General features: G+C 51.4%; 1 long non-coding RNA gene across 1 annotated transcript; it reads left to right on the forward strand.

Moving 5' to 3' along the window:
• Nucleotides 1-3,212: 3,212 nt before the first annotated feature.
• On the forward strand, nucleotides 3,213-7,762 carry LOC138663776 (uncharacterized). Its single transcript, XR_011318237.1, has 2 exons — nucleotides 3,213-3,317; nucleotides 6,584-7,762. It is a non-coding gene; the product is annotated as an uncharacterized lncRNA (long non-coding RNA).
• Nucleotides 7,763-15,452: the final 7,690 nt, after the last annotated feature.

Consider the following 15,452-nt stretch of genomic DNA (forward strand, 5'->3'; position numbering starts at 1 on the left):
TTTAAAGGGACCAAAAGTAATTGGACAATTGACTCCAAGGCTATTTCATGGACAGGTGTGGGCAATCCCTTCGTTATGTCATTCGCAATTAAGCAGATAAAAGGCCTGGAGTTGATTTGAGGTGTGGTGCTTGCATTTGGAAGGTTTTGCTGTGAAGTAAACATTTGGTCAAAGGAGCTCTCCATGCAGGGGAAACAAGCCATCCTTAAGCTGCGAAAACAGAAAAAACCCATCCGAGAAATTGCTCCAATAATAGGAGTGGCAAAATCTACAGTTTGGTACATCCTGAGAAAGAAAGCACTGGTGAACTCATCAATGCAAAAAGACCTGGGCGCCCACGGAAGACAACAGTGGTGGATGATCGCAGAATAATCTCCATGGTGAAGAGAAACCCCTTCACAACAGCCAACCAAGTGACCAACACTCTCCAGGAGGTAGGCGTATCAAAATCCAAATCTACCATAAAGAGAAGACTGCATGAAAGTAAATACAGAGGGTTCACTGCACGGTGGGTCTGTAAGGTGAAAACTGGAAGTGACATGGGCGAAACAATAATATACACACTGCTCCTGTCTGTACACACGTGGCTCTGCTCCGTACACCTCGTACGCATGCGGCTCCCCTCCATACACCTCGTACACACACGGCTCCGCTCCGTACACCTCGCACACATGCGGCTCCGCTCCGTACACCTCGTACACACACATGCGACTCCGCTCCATACACCTCGTACACATGTGGCTCCGCTCAGTACACCTCGTACACACGTGGCTCCGCTCGGTACACCTCGTACACACGCAACTCCACTCCTTACACCTCGTACACATGCGGCTCCGCTCAGTACACCTCGTACACACTTGCTCCGCTCCATACACACATGGCTCCACTCCGTACACCTCGTACACGCACAGCTCTGCTCCGTACACCTTGTACACACACGGCTCTGCTCCGTACACCTTGTACACACACGGCACCGCTCCGTACATCTTGTACACGCACGGCTCCGCTCCGTACATGCACGACTCCGCTCCGTACACCTCGTACACACATGGCTCCACTCCGAACACTTGGTACACGGACGACTCCGCTCCGTACACCTCGTACACACACGGCTCCGATCCTTACACCTCGTACACCCACGGCTCTGCTCCCTACACCTCGTACACACACGGCTCCGAACCTTACACCTCGTACACACATGGCTCCTCTCTGTACACCTCATACACACACAGCTCTGATCCTTACACCTTGTACACACACGGTTCCTCTTCCTACAACTCGAACATGCATGGCTCCGCTCCGTACACACATGGCTCCAATTCGTACACCTCGTACACACACGGCTCCGCTCCGTACATCTTCGTACACGCACGGCTCCGCTCCGTACATCTCGTACACGCACGGCTCCGCTCCGTACATCTCGTACACACACGGCTCCGCTCCGTACACCTCGTACACGCATGGCTCCGCTCCGTACACATACGGCTCCACTCTGTACACTTGGTACACATACGACTCCGCTCCGTACACCTTGTACACACACGGCTCCTCTCCGTACACCTGGTACATGCACAGCTCTGCTCCGTACACCTCATACACGCATGGCTCTGCTCCGTACACACACGGCTCCTCTCCGTACACCTGGTACACGCATGACTCCGCTCCGTACACCTGGTACATGCACGACTCCGCTCCGTACACCTCGTACACAGTTGGTTCTGCTCCGTGCACCTCAAACACCCTGTACACACATGGCTCCGCTCGGTACACCTGGTACACGCACAGCTCTGCTCCGTACACCTCTTACACACACGGCTCTGCTCCGTACACCTCGTACACATGCGGCTCCGCTCCATACACCTCGTACACACACGGCTCCACTCCGTACACCTCGCACACATGCGGCTCCACTCCGTACACCTCGTACACATGGGGCTCCACACCATACACCTCGTACACATGTGGCTCTGCTCAGTACACCTCGTACACACGTGGCTCCGCTCAGTACACCTCGTACACACGCCGGCTCCGCTCCTTACACCTCGTACACACGCCGGCTCCGCTCCTTACACCTCGTACACACGCTGGCTCCGCTCCTTACACCTCGTACACACGCCGGCTCCGCTCCTTACACCTCGTACACACGCCGGCTCCGCTCCTTACACCTCGTACACACGCCGGCTCCGCTCCTTACACCTCGTACACACGCCGGCTCCGCTCCTTACACCTCGTACACACGCCGGCTCCGCTCCTTACACCTCGTACACACGCCGGCTCCGCTCCTTACACCTCGTACACACGCCGGCTCCGCTCCTTACACCTCATACACACGCGGCTCCGCTCAGTACACCTCGTACACACGCGGCTCCGCTCCGTACACACATGGCTCCACTCCATACACCTCGTACACGCACAGCTCTGCTCCGTACACCTCGTACACACGCCTCTGCACCGTACACCTTATACAAACACGGCTCCGCTCCGTACACGCACGACTCAGCTCCAATCTGTACACCTCGTACATGCACGACTCAGCTCTGTATACCCATGACTCCACTGTGTACACCTGGTATACACACGACTCTGCTCCGTACACCTCGTACACATGCGGCTCCGCTCCGTACACCTCATACACACACAGCTCCGCTCCGTACACCTTGTACACACTCGGCTGTGCTCCATACACCTCGTACACACGTGGCTCCGCTCTGTATACCTCATACACACACACAGCTCTGATCCTTACACCTTGTACACACACGGTTCCTCTTCCTACAACTCGAACACGCATAGCTCCGCTCCGCACACCCCGTACACACACAGCTCCGCTCCATACATCTTCGTACACGCACGGCTCCGCTCTTTACACCTCGTACACGCTTGGCTCCGCTCCGAACACCTTGTACATACACGGCTCCGCTCTGTACATCTCCTACACACACGGCTCCGCTCCGTACATCTCGTACACACACGGCTCCGCTCCATACACCTCGTACACACGCGGCTCCGCTCAGTACACCTCGTACACACGCGGCTCCGCTCCGTACACCTCGTACACACACACGGCACTGCTACATCCACACTGTAAACCCCTCCTGACCCCACACATAAACTTCCCCTCATCCAGCACCATGACAACCAGCACAGCAGAGTCCTGCTGACTCCTCGGTAAATGCTAGAGTGTATGGGCTCCTTCCAGGTGTGACGTCATTTCCGGGGGCGTGTCCTATCGGGAGGGGGCGTGTTTTCAGTCACATCATGAAGGCGGCAAAGCAAAGCAGCATGATTATAGCTTATGGACGCCATCTCACATGGAGGTTAGTGGTTTCAGGGTGAAAAAATGCTACTTGCTGCTCGCTATTGGGGGGAGGCTCTGTGGTGGGCGATCTGCTTGTCTGTGTGGGGGGCACCGCTGCTGCTGTGGGGGACCCCCGTGGTGGGCTTTGTGGGGGGGCACCGCTGCTGCCGGCTGTTGTGGGGGACCCCCGTGGTGGGCTTTGTGGGGGGGGCACCGCTGCTGCTGTGGGGGACCCCTGTGGTGGGCTTTGTGGGGGGGCACCGCTGCTGCTGTGGGGGACCCCCGTGGTGGGCTTTGTGGGGGGGCACCGCTGCTGCTGTGGGGAACCCCCGTGGTGGGCTTTGTGGGGGGGGCACCGCTGCTGCTGTGGGGGACCCCTGTGGTGGGCTTTGTGGGGGGGGGCACCGCTGCTGCTGTGGGGGATCCCCGTGGTGGGCTTTGTGGGGTGGCACTGCTGCTGTTGTGGGGGATGCCCGTGGTGGGCTTTTGGGGGGCACCGCTGCTGTTGTGGGGGACCCCCGTGGTGGGCTTTTTGGGGGGGCACCGCTGCTGTTGTGGGGGACCCCCGTGGTGGGCTTTTTGTGGGGGACCGCTGCTGCTGGCTGTTGTGGGGGACCCCCGTGGTGGGCTTTTAGGGGGGGCACCGCTGCTGCTGGCTGTTGTGGGGGACCCCCGTGGTGGGCTTTGTGGGGGGGCACCGCTGCTGCTCTGGGGGACCCCTGTGGTGGGCTTTGTAGGGGGGGCACCGCTGCTGCCGGCTGTTGTGGGGGACCCCCGTGGTGGGCTTTGTGGGGGGGGCACCGCTGCTGCTGTGGGGGACCCCTGTGGTGGGATTTGTGGGGGGGGCACCGCCGCTGCTGTGGGGGACCCCCGTGGTGGGCTTTATGGGGGGGGCACCGCTGCTGCTGTGGGGGACCCCCGTGGTGGGCTTTATGGGGGGGGGGCACCGCTGCTGCTGTGGGGGACCCCTGTGGTGGGCTTTGTGGGGGGGCACCGCTGCTGCTGTGGGGGACCCCCGTGGTGGGCTTTGTGGGGGGGCACCGCTGCTGCTGTGGGGGACCCCCGTGGTGGGCTTTGTGGGGGGCACCGCTGCTGCTGTGGGGGACCCCCGTGGTGGGCTTTGTGGGGGGGGGCACCGCTGCTGCTGTGGGGGACCCCTGTGGTGGGCTTTGTGGGGGGGGGCACCGCTGCTGCTGTGGGGGATCCCCGTGGTGGGCTTTGTGGGGTGGCACCGCTGCTGCTGGCTGTTGTGGGAGACCCCCATGGTGAGCTTTTTGGGGGGGCACCGCTGCTGCTGGCTGTTGTGGGGAACCCCCGTGGTGGGCTTTTGGGGGGGCACCGCTGCTGCTGGCTGTTGTGGGGGACCCCTGTGGTGGGCTTTTTGGGGGGGACCGCTGCTGCTGGCTGTTGTGGGGGACCCCCGTGGTGGGCTTTGTGGGGTGGCACTGCTGCTGTTGTGGGGGATGCCCGTGGTGGGCTTTTGGGGGGCACCGCTGCTGTTGTGGGGGACCCCCGTGGTGGGCTTTTTGGGGGGGCACCGCTGCTGTTGTGGGGGACCCCCGTGGTGGGCTTTTTGAGGGGGACCGCTGCTGCTGGCTGTTGTGGGGGACCCCCGTGGTGGGCTTTTTGGGGGGGACCGCTGCTGCTGGCTGTTGTGGGGGACCCCTGTGGTGGGCTTTTGGTGGGCACCGCTGCTGCTGTGGGGAACCCCCGTGGTGGGCTTTTTGGGGGGTGGCACCGCTGCTGTTGTGGGGGAACCCCGTGGTGGGCTTTTGGGGGGCACCGCTGCTGCTGGCTGTTGTGCGGGACCCCCGTGGTGGGCTTTTTGGGGGGGCACCGCTGCTGCTGGCTGTTGTGGGGGACCCCTGTGGTGGGCTTTTTGGGGGGGCACCGCTGCTGCTGGCTGTTGTGGGGGACCCCTGTGGTGAGATTTTGGGGGGACCTGCTGCTGGCTATTGTGGGGGACCCCTGTGGTGGGATGTTGTGGGGGGACCCCTGTGGTGAGATTTTGGGGGGGCACCTACTGCTGCTGGCTGTTGTGGGGGACCCCCTGTGGTGGGCTGTTGTGGGGGGCACCTGCTGCTGCTGGCTATTGTGGGATTTTGGGGGGCACCTGCTGGCTGTTGGGGGGGGGGGGGGGGACCCCTGTGGTGGGGTTTGGAGGTGACCTACTGCTTACGGGGTGGACCCCTTTTAGTGGGGGAGACCTGTGGTGGGGTTTGAGGGTGACATGCTTGTGGTTCGGTTTGTGGGGCGTGACCTGTCTATTGGGGGGGACCCCTGTGGTGGGATTTGAGGGCTATCTGCTTGTGGGGGGAGACCTGCTGCAGGCTATTGGGCGACCCCTGTGGTGGGATGTGGTGGTGACCTGCCTGTGGTGGGACGTGGGGAGGCGACCTGCCTGTGGTGGGACGTGGGGAGGCGACCTGCCTGTGGTGGGACGTGGGGAGGCGACCTGCCTGTGGTGGGACGTGGGGAGGCGACCTGCCTGTGGTGGGACGTGGGGAGGCGACCTGCTGCTTACGGAGGGATCCCCTTTATTGGGGGGCGACCTGCTTATGGGTTGGGTTTGGGGGGGCTGATGAGGGCTTAGGCTGGGTGGAGTGGACGTCCGATAAGAGTTTAGGCTGGGTCGGGGGTGGACGTCCGATGGGGGGTTTGTGCTGGGTGGGGTGTCCGCGTCTGATGGGGGGGTGTGCTGGATGGGGGGTCCACGTCCTGTGGGGGTTTGGCCGTCCGGTGGGGGTTTATTATTGGATGGGCGTGGTGTACGATGGGAGTAATGCTTGGAGGAGGGGTGGACGTCCGATGGGGGTTTATGCTGGGGGGTTAAGCTGGGGTGGCATCCGATTGGGGGGGTGTCTGATGGGATTTTTTGGTTGGGGGCAGGGGGCGTCATATGGGGATTTACGCTTGTGGGAGGGAATGTCTGGGCTTTGGGTTTATCCTGTGGGGTCCGCTGGTTAATGTGAGGTGGAGGTTTCTGACTGGGGGAGCGAGGTTATGCTGTGTGGCCGTCTGGTTGATGTGGGGGGGCTAATGCTTCATTGGGGTACACAAAAAAAAAATGGGTGTATGCTGCTTATGCTATGCAAAAAATTTTTTTAGGTATTTCCTGTAGAGGAGGGTACACCACCAACTAGCACGAAGCTAATCCGTTTTAGCTTAATGTCAGTAGGAGGAAGACATGGGTCTGGACCGCCCAGCCCAGTTTAGGCCTTAGGTTTTGGGAGGTTTTTTTATTAACGATTTTTCTTTTTAATTTTTTTTTTTTTTTCTTCCCAGATATGGCTTTTGAGGGCGACAGTGGAATTGTCACTCTAATCTCCCACCTAGAATTGTCACTACCATATCATCTGTGGTCTACGAGGCAAGACCCTAACACATCAAGAGTGTTTGGGGTTCCCCGGAGGACCGTTCATGCCACGAATCGCCCTACCCTCTCGCCTCTCTGCGTCCAGGTTATTCCATGCCCATCTTCATCATCGCTCTGCGAAAAAGGATTTGTGATCTTTAAGGACTGGTATATCCTACGAGGCAGTAAGGGGGCTACTTTAAAAAAAAAACAAAAAAACACAGGACAAATATGTCCTAGTTTTCCCCTGAGCAATGTGGACGTCTCCTGAGGAAACCTTCCTATTCATGCAGCCTCCACGTTTTCCAGAGGCTCCTGTGACCTTGCTCTTAAAATATCCAGGCTTTGGTCTAGGCCTTCTCTGGTGGCCGGTCCACACCGCCAGCGCCCTGAACAATCATGCACGCCAACTTTCTAGTGCGTCCTACTCGGCGCCTATCAGTTTAAGAGTACTTCGCTTCTGCAACAGAGGACTAAAGTCTGCCTCCCAAGAGATCTGTTCAAATTTGGTTGTTTTGGAAATGTTCTGTCCAAAAAAAACAAACGACGGGACAACTCTCTGACCCGCCAGGAAAAGACGAGACTTTCCTTTAGGCCAGCTCCCTCCTGGCATCCATGAACCCACCAGCACTGGTCTGCTAGGCCTGGATCTAGCAGACTCTCTTCGACATGATGGGGCATTCCCACCTTGGATGTTTCTCAGGATCGGCTGCCGTGTCCTTCACAATTCAAGGCCGGTATTATGATCTCTGGTCCGGGACACCGAAACCTCAGACACCGGAGGCAGGCCCGGGAAGGGGGGCTTCAGAGCCGCATACCCTACCGACAGTCCTGCCCGCATGCACCAACAGCATATTACATTTTTACAATACTTTAGAAATGCATAAAATCAAACAAGCAAAGGCATAAAATGAAACAAGGAAAGGCATAAAGTTTTTCAATGCAAAAAAGGCAGTTTTATAAAATTAGAAATATTTGTATATCTAATGTTAAAATGATATTTATCCAGTATTTCTATAAGTAAAAGTCTGAGATTTCTGTGAGAAATGGTAATTGTTTACCTCTTAAACCAGTTCTGAATGTAAATAAAACATTGCTCTGATTAAGTCTCCACATTATATTTGTCTTTCATTTCATGCGTAGGGCAGGACAAGCCCATGATGTATCTGTATAAAGCTAGGTTCACATTGCGTTAATGGGTTAACGCTAACGGACTGCGTTGCACGGCGAAAATGTCGAAATTAACGCCGTGCAACGGGTCCGTTAGCGCACCCATTGACAGCAATGTTACTTTTAGTTGAAGCGCATCACTAGCGCATGCCATTTTCGGCACGCGCTAGCGATGTGCCGTTCTTTTGTGACGGACCTCGGACGCTGCTTGCAGCGTCCGAGGTGCGTCCGAGGCCCGTTCCTCGCTACCGCAGATCGGGGATCTGCGCTAGCAGGGAGGGTGAACGCCGACCCTCTAGAAACATTGCGTTAGTGCAATCCGTTAAGCGCATAGCGCTAGCGGATTGCGCTAACGCAATGTGAACCTAGCGTAAGACGTAAGGTGCTATAATAACAGCCTTGGGCTGGTTTCACACCAGCATTCGGCAGGGCTGCGGATGGCAGCCTTCTTCCTCCGTTAAGCCCCGCCCAATGCCGCACCTCTTCCTTCAGTTCCACCTACGTCTGCATGCGTCCTGCATCTGCATGCGTCCTGCATACCCTATCTTTAACATTGGGTACGCAGGCCAAGTGGATGCCTCTGCATGCGTTGTTTTAACGCTGCGCTGACCGCAACAAAATGCAACATGTTGCGTTCGACGCAGTTCAGCGCATCGTCAAAACGACACGTGCCTGTGTACCCAATGTTAAAGATAGGGGATGCATGCAGACGTAGGCGGAGCTGAAAGAAGAGGTGTAGCAGTGGGTGGGGCGTAACAGAGGAAGAAGGCTGCCAAACGCTGGTGTGAAACCAGTCTTAGACAGGTAAACCACTTTTGAAACAATGTTCACTTGTACAAGCATTTAACCCCTCAGTGACGGGGCCAATTTTTTAAAATCTGACCAGTGTCACTTTATGTAGTAATAACTCTGGAATGCTTCAACATATTCCATTGATTTTGAGGTTGTTTTTTTTCCTGACATATTAGACTTCATGATAATGGTAAACTTGGGCTAATGATAAACTTGGGTTAATATGTTTTGCTTTATTTTGTAAAAATATCAGAAATTTTAAAAAATAGAAATTTTCAAATTTTGAATGATTTTCCCTTTAAGGCCGGAGTCACACTAGAGAGGAATACGGACGAGTGCTATGCGAGAAAAAAAAAATTGCATAGCACTCGGACCAATGTTAATCTGTTGGGCAGCTCCCATCATATTTTTTTTTTTTTTTTCACGGCCGTATTATATGTGCGAGTGAAATTGCACCGTATGTCAGCCGAGAATCCCCAATGAAAGTCTGTTTATGCAAGAAAAACTCATACCACACGGGCCATCAGTGTGACTTGCGAGAAATACGCAACGGTGTCCTTTGAAAGGCTTGCAATTCAGGTGCAGTGTACAGTAAAATCACACTGACAGCTTACAATACTTACAAATAGTTAATTTGTCGGCTTCTGTCAAATCATTGCAGGATAGGAGACATGGTTTACATACAGTAAACCATTGCAGAACGGTTAGATTTATATAGGTCAGTGACTAATACGGTTAGTAGTGTGTGTGTGTGTGTAAAATTTGGGACCTGTATGTATTTAATAAAAATGTTTTCACTGAAAAAACGCGTGGGCTCCCACACAATTTTCTGTGCCACAGAAGGAAAGCCAGTGACTGAGGACAGATAATATAGCCTAGAGAGGGACCATGGTTATTGCCACCCCAGAAAAGGTGCATCTGTAAGATGCGCCAATTCTGGCACTCAGCCTCTGTTCTCACTGCCCAGTAGCGGTGGCATATGGGGTAACAAGGGGTTAATGTCACCTTTGTATTGACAGTAGGCCAGCTTACTAATGGAGAGGTGTCTGATAGATGCCTCTCCATTACTAACCTGTGGGCTTGATGTTACTTGACAATAAAATGGTGACATCAACCCCACAAATATGAGCCCCACTGCTACAGGGCAAGTGGGAAGAGCGAGGCTAAGTGCCAGAATTGGCAGATCTATAAGATGCGCCATTTCTGGGATGGCTGAGAGCTGATGGTTTTTAGCCTCTGGGGCTGCCAATATCCATGGCCTCTTCACAGACTATTAATATCAGCCTACAGCTTTTATAGGGGGACCCCATGTCAATATTTTGTGTCCCACTGTAAAATAGCCAGTAAAGGCTAAGCAAACAGCTGTGAGCTGATATTAATAGCCTGGGAACCTTTATGGTTATTGGCTCCTTTCCAGAATATTAACCTCAGCTGTCAGCTTTCCCTCTGCTGGTTATGAAAATTATGCCGTTCTAGATACAGACACTGACATTCACAGCAGCGCGTCCGCCCCGATGCTCTTTTCTGACTCCTTTCTCAGGCCCCGAAAAAAGTGTTAACTAAGTACCCTTTATTTTCTTGCACTGTAGCCATTCACTTACTACAGGGTATTCAATCATTGTTTCTGTCCCCCCCCCATATAAAGTACGACCACTATCTATATGCCTTTATATACAGCATTCTAGAATGCTGTGTATAGTAGGCCCACTGCCTGTATACCCTTATATACAGCATTTTATAAAGCACAACCACTATCTGTATGCCCTTAAGATAGTGGCATATTAGACTTGCCTAGCCCCATACAATGGGTTTCGCTAGTCTTAATCCGGTGCCTTCTCCTCTTCTATCACCGTCCTTCTTTCTTTGAGTCGATGACACGTCCTATGTCATCCACACGGTGTCTTCCATCGTGATCCTTTGCTAGGCCCTTCTTTCTGCCCGTTGCAGTACTTTGCTTTGTGCTCGGCAGAGAAGTGTTCCTGCACAGAAGCATGATGAGGGAGGTTGTGTGGATGATGTAGAACACATCATCCACGGGAAGGACTGTGCCGGATGAAGACCAGCGCCAAACATAACACCGGACCGCTCCGTAGGCGAGTATAAGAAGTTATTTACATTATGCACATTGGCTTAGGGACATACCATATATACTCGAGTAGAAACCGACCACCCCTCCCCCCCCCCTCATTTTGCCACAAAAAAACTGGGAAAACTTAATGACTCGAGTATAAGCCTTAGGGTGGAAAATGCAACAGCTACTGGTAAATGTCAAAAATAAAAATAGATACCAATAAAAGTAAAATTAATTGAGACATCAGTAGGTTGTGTTTTTGAATATCCATATTGAATGATGAGCCCCATATAATGCTCCATAAAGTTTATGATGGCCCCATAAGGTGCTCCATATTAAAATATGCCCCATATAATGCTGCACAAATGTTAATAATGGCCCCATGAGATGCTCCATAGAAACTTTTGCCCCATACAATGCTGCATAAAGGTTGATGGCCCCATAAGATGCTCCATAGATTTTGTTCCATAGATTATGCCCCATGAGATGCTCCACACATTATGCCCCATTTGCTGTTGCGAATAAAATAAAAAAAATCACATACTCGCCTCTCTTCGCTCAGGCCCCCGGCACTTTCCACTGCTGCACGCTGCTCTGTCTTCCATCCTCTGCACTGACTGTTCAGGCAGAGGGCGGCGCGCACACTAACTACGTCATCGTGCCCTCTGACCTAAACAGTCACAGCCAGAGGACAGAGCGGCCCGCAACGGTGGAAAGGGGAGAGGTGAATATCGCGCAATGCTCACCTCCCCCATCATACTCACCTGCTCCCGACGCGGTCCCTGGCAGCTTCTCACTGTCGATGGTCTCCGGGAGTCGGCAGCGTCTTCCTATGTTCAGCTGTCACGAACAGCTCATTAAGTAATGAATATGCATCCATATTCATTAATGAGCGGTTCCACGTGACTGTTGAACAAAGGAAGAGCTGCCCGGAGACCATCGGACATGCAGGGACTGCGCCGGGAGCAGGTGAGTATGTGACAGCCGCCGCTCCCCCTCCCCCGCCGACAATGACTTGAGTATAACAGCCAAGGGAAGGGCAGCATCCAATAAAGGAAAACATCCAATAATAATTTGCCCTTCATCAGTGTGGAGTAGGAAACTGGTGTCTCCGCGGTGTTGGATGTTTTGGTCTCCACGAGGTCAATCATCCGTGCCTTTATAGACTTTCTACTAGGCACTGCTCCTGATAGCCAGTTTCCTACTCCACACTGATGAGGGGCAAAAACCCCGAAACAGCTGTCTGTGGATGGATACCATGCTTGGCATAGGTGGTTTTCCTTTATTGGATGTTTTCCTTTATTGGATGCTGCCCTTCCCTTGGTTGTTCCTTCCCGGGGAAAGGCCTGGCTATTCACTACCTGCGTTGAGAAACACGTGATGGTGTCTCCGCAGCTCCTCTACTTGCATTTGCATATTTGGGGGCAGTGTTCTGGATCACTGCGTTGAGAAACACGTGATGGTGTCTCCGCGGTGTTGGATGTTTTGGTCTCCACGAGGTCAATCATCCGTGCCTTTATAGTCTTCATAAGTTTAAGGCCGGGGTCACACTAGCGTAGAATACGGACGAGCGCTATGTGAGAAAACATCGTATGGCACTCGGACCAGTGTTAATCTATGGGGCAGATCACATCTGTGATTATTTTTTCATGCCGAATCGGCATACGAGAACAATCGCAGCATATATACCTGACAGGGGCCCATGCATTCTGATATCATCAGTAATATATACCTGACAGGGGCCCATACATTCTGATATCATCAGTAATATATACCTGACAGGGGCCCATACATTCTGATATTATCACTAATATATACCTGACAGGAGCCCATATATTCTGATACCATCATTAATATATACCTGACAGGGGCCCATACATTCTGATACCATCATTAATATATACCTGACAGGAGCCCGTACAGTCTATATCTACAGTAATATATACCTGACAGGGGCCCATACATTCTGATACCATCACTAATATATACCTGACAGGGGCCCATACATTCTGATACCATCATTAATATATACCTGACAGGGGCCCGTACATTCTGATATCATCACTAATATATACCTGACAGGGGCCCATACATTCTGATATCATCACTAATATACAGTGGGGCAAAAAAGTATTTAGTCAGCAATAGTGCAAGTTCCACCACTTAAAAAGATGAGAGGCGTCTGTAATTTACATCATAGGTAGACCTCAACTATGGGAGACAAACTGAGAAAAAAAAATCCAGAAAATCACATTGTCTGTTTTTTTTATTTGCATATTATGGTGGAAAATAAGTATTTGGTCAGAAACAAACAATCAAGATTTCTGGCTCTCACAGACCTGTAACTTCTTAAGAGTCTCCTCTTTCCTCCACTCATTACCTGTAGTAATGGCACCTGTTTAAACTTGTTATCAGTATAAAAAGACACCTGTGCACACCCTCAAACAGTCTGACTCCAAACTCCACTATGGTGAAGACCAAAGAGCTGTCAAAGGACACCAGAAACAAAATTGTAGCCCTGCACCAGGCTGGGAAGACTGAATCTGCAATAGCCAACCAGCTTGGAGTGAAGAAATCAACAGTGGGAGCAATAATTAGAAAATGGAAGACATACAAGACCACTGATAATCTCCCTCGATCTGGGGCTCCACGCAAAATCCCACCCCGTGGGGTCAGAATGATCACAAGAACGGTGAGCAAAGATCCCAGAACCACGCGGGGGGACCTAGTGAATGAACTGCAGAGAGCTGGGACCAATGTAACAAGGCCTACCATAAGTAACACACTACGCCACCATGGACTCAGATCCTGCAGTGCCAAACGTGTCCCACTGCTTAAGCCAGTACATGTCCGGGCCCGTCTGAAGTTTGCTAGAGAGCATTTGGATGATCCAGAGGAGTTTTGGGAGAATGTCCTATGGTCTGATGAAACCAAACTGGAACTGTTTGGTAGAAACACAACTTGTCGTGTTTGGAGGAAAAAGAATACTGAGTTGCATCCATCAAACACCATACCTACTGTAATGCATGGTGGTGGAAACATCATACTTTAGGGCTGTTTCTCTGCAAAGGGGCCAGGACGACTGATCCGGGTACATGAAAGAATGAATGGGGCCATGTATCGTGAGATTTTGAGTGCAAATCTCCTTCCATCAGCAAGGGCATTGAAGATGAAACGTGGCTGGGTCTTTCAACATGACAATGATCCAAAGCACACCGCCAGGGCAACGAAGGAGTGGCTTTGTAAGAAGCATTTCAAGGTCCTGGAGTGGCCTAGCCAGTCTCCAGATCTCAACCCTATAGAAAACCTTTGGAGGGAGTTGAAAGTCCGTGTTGCCAAGCGAAAAGCCAAAAACATCACTGCTCTAGAGGAGATCTGCATGGAGGAATGGGCCAACATACCAACAACAGTGTGTGGCAACCTTGTGAAGACTTACAGAAAACGTTTGACCTCTTTCATTGCCAACAAAGGATATATTACAAAGTATTGAGATGAAATTTTGTTTCTGACCAAATACTTATTTTCCACCATAATATGCAAATAAAATGTTAAAAAAACAGACAATGTGATTTTCTGGATTTTTTTTTCTCAGTTTGTCTCCCATAGTTGAGGTCTACCTATGATGTAAATTACAGACGCCTCTCATCTTTTTAAGTGGTGGAACTTGCACTATTGCTGACTGACTAAATACTTTTTTGCCCCACTGTATACCTGACAGGGGCCCATACATTCTGATACCATCATTAATATATACCTGACAGGGGCCCATACATTCTGATATCACTAATATATACCTGACAGGGGCCCATACATTCTGATACCATCATTAATATATACCTGACAGGAGCCCGTACAGTCTATATCTACAGTAATATATACCTGACAGGGGCCCATACATTCTGATACCATCACTAATATATACCTGACAGGGGCCCATACATTCTGATATCATCACTAATATATACCTGACAGGGGCCCATACATTCTGATACCATCAATATATATACCTGACAGGGGCCCATACATTCTGATATCATCACTAATATATACCTGACAGGGGCCCATACATTCTGATACCATCACTAATATATACCTGACAGGGGCCCGTACATTCTGATATCATCACTAATCTATACCTGACAGGGGCCCATACATTCTGATACCTACAATAATATATACCTGACAGGAGCCCATACAGTCTATATCTACAATAATATATACCTGACAGGAGCCCGTACAGTCTGTATCTACAATAATATACACCTGACAGGAGCCCGTACAGTCTGTATCTACAATATTATACACCTGACAGGAGCCTGTACAGTCTATATCTACAATAATATATACCTGACCGGAGACCGTATAGTCTGTATCTACAATAATATATACCTGACAGGAGCCAGTACAGTCTATATCTACAATAATATATACCTGACAGGAGCCCATACAGTCTATATCTACAATAATATATACCTGACAGGAGCCCGTACAGTCTGTATCTACAATTATACCTGACAGGAGCCCATACAGTCTATATCTACAATAATATATACCTGACAGGAGCCCATACAGTCTGTATCTACAATTATACCTGACAGGAGCCCATACAGTCTATATCTACAATAATATATACCTGACAGGAGACCGTTCAGTCTGGATCTACAATAATATATACCTGACAGGAGCCCATACAGTCTGTATCTACAATAATATATACCTGACAGGAGCCCATACAGTCTGTATCTACAATAATATATACCTGACAG

The sequence above is a fragment of the Ranitomeya imitator genome, chromosome 2 (genome assembly GCF_032444005.1).
Source record: "Ranitomeya imitator isolate aRanImi1 chromosome 2, aRanImi1.pri, whole genome shotgun sequence".
Taxonomy (NCBI): Eukaryota; Metazoa; Chordata; class Amphibia; order Anura; family Dendrobatidae; genus Ranitomeya; species Ranitomeya imitator.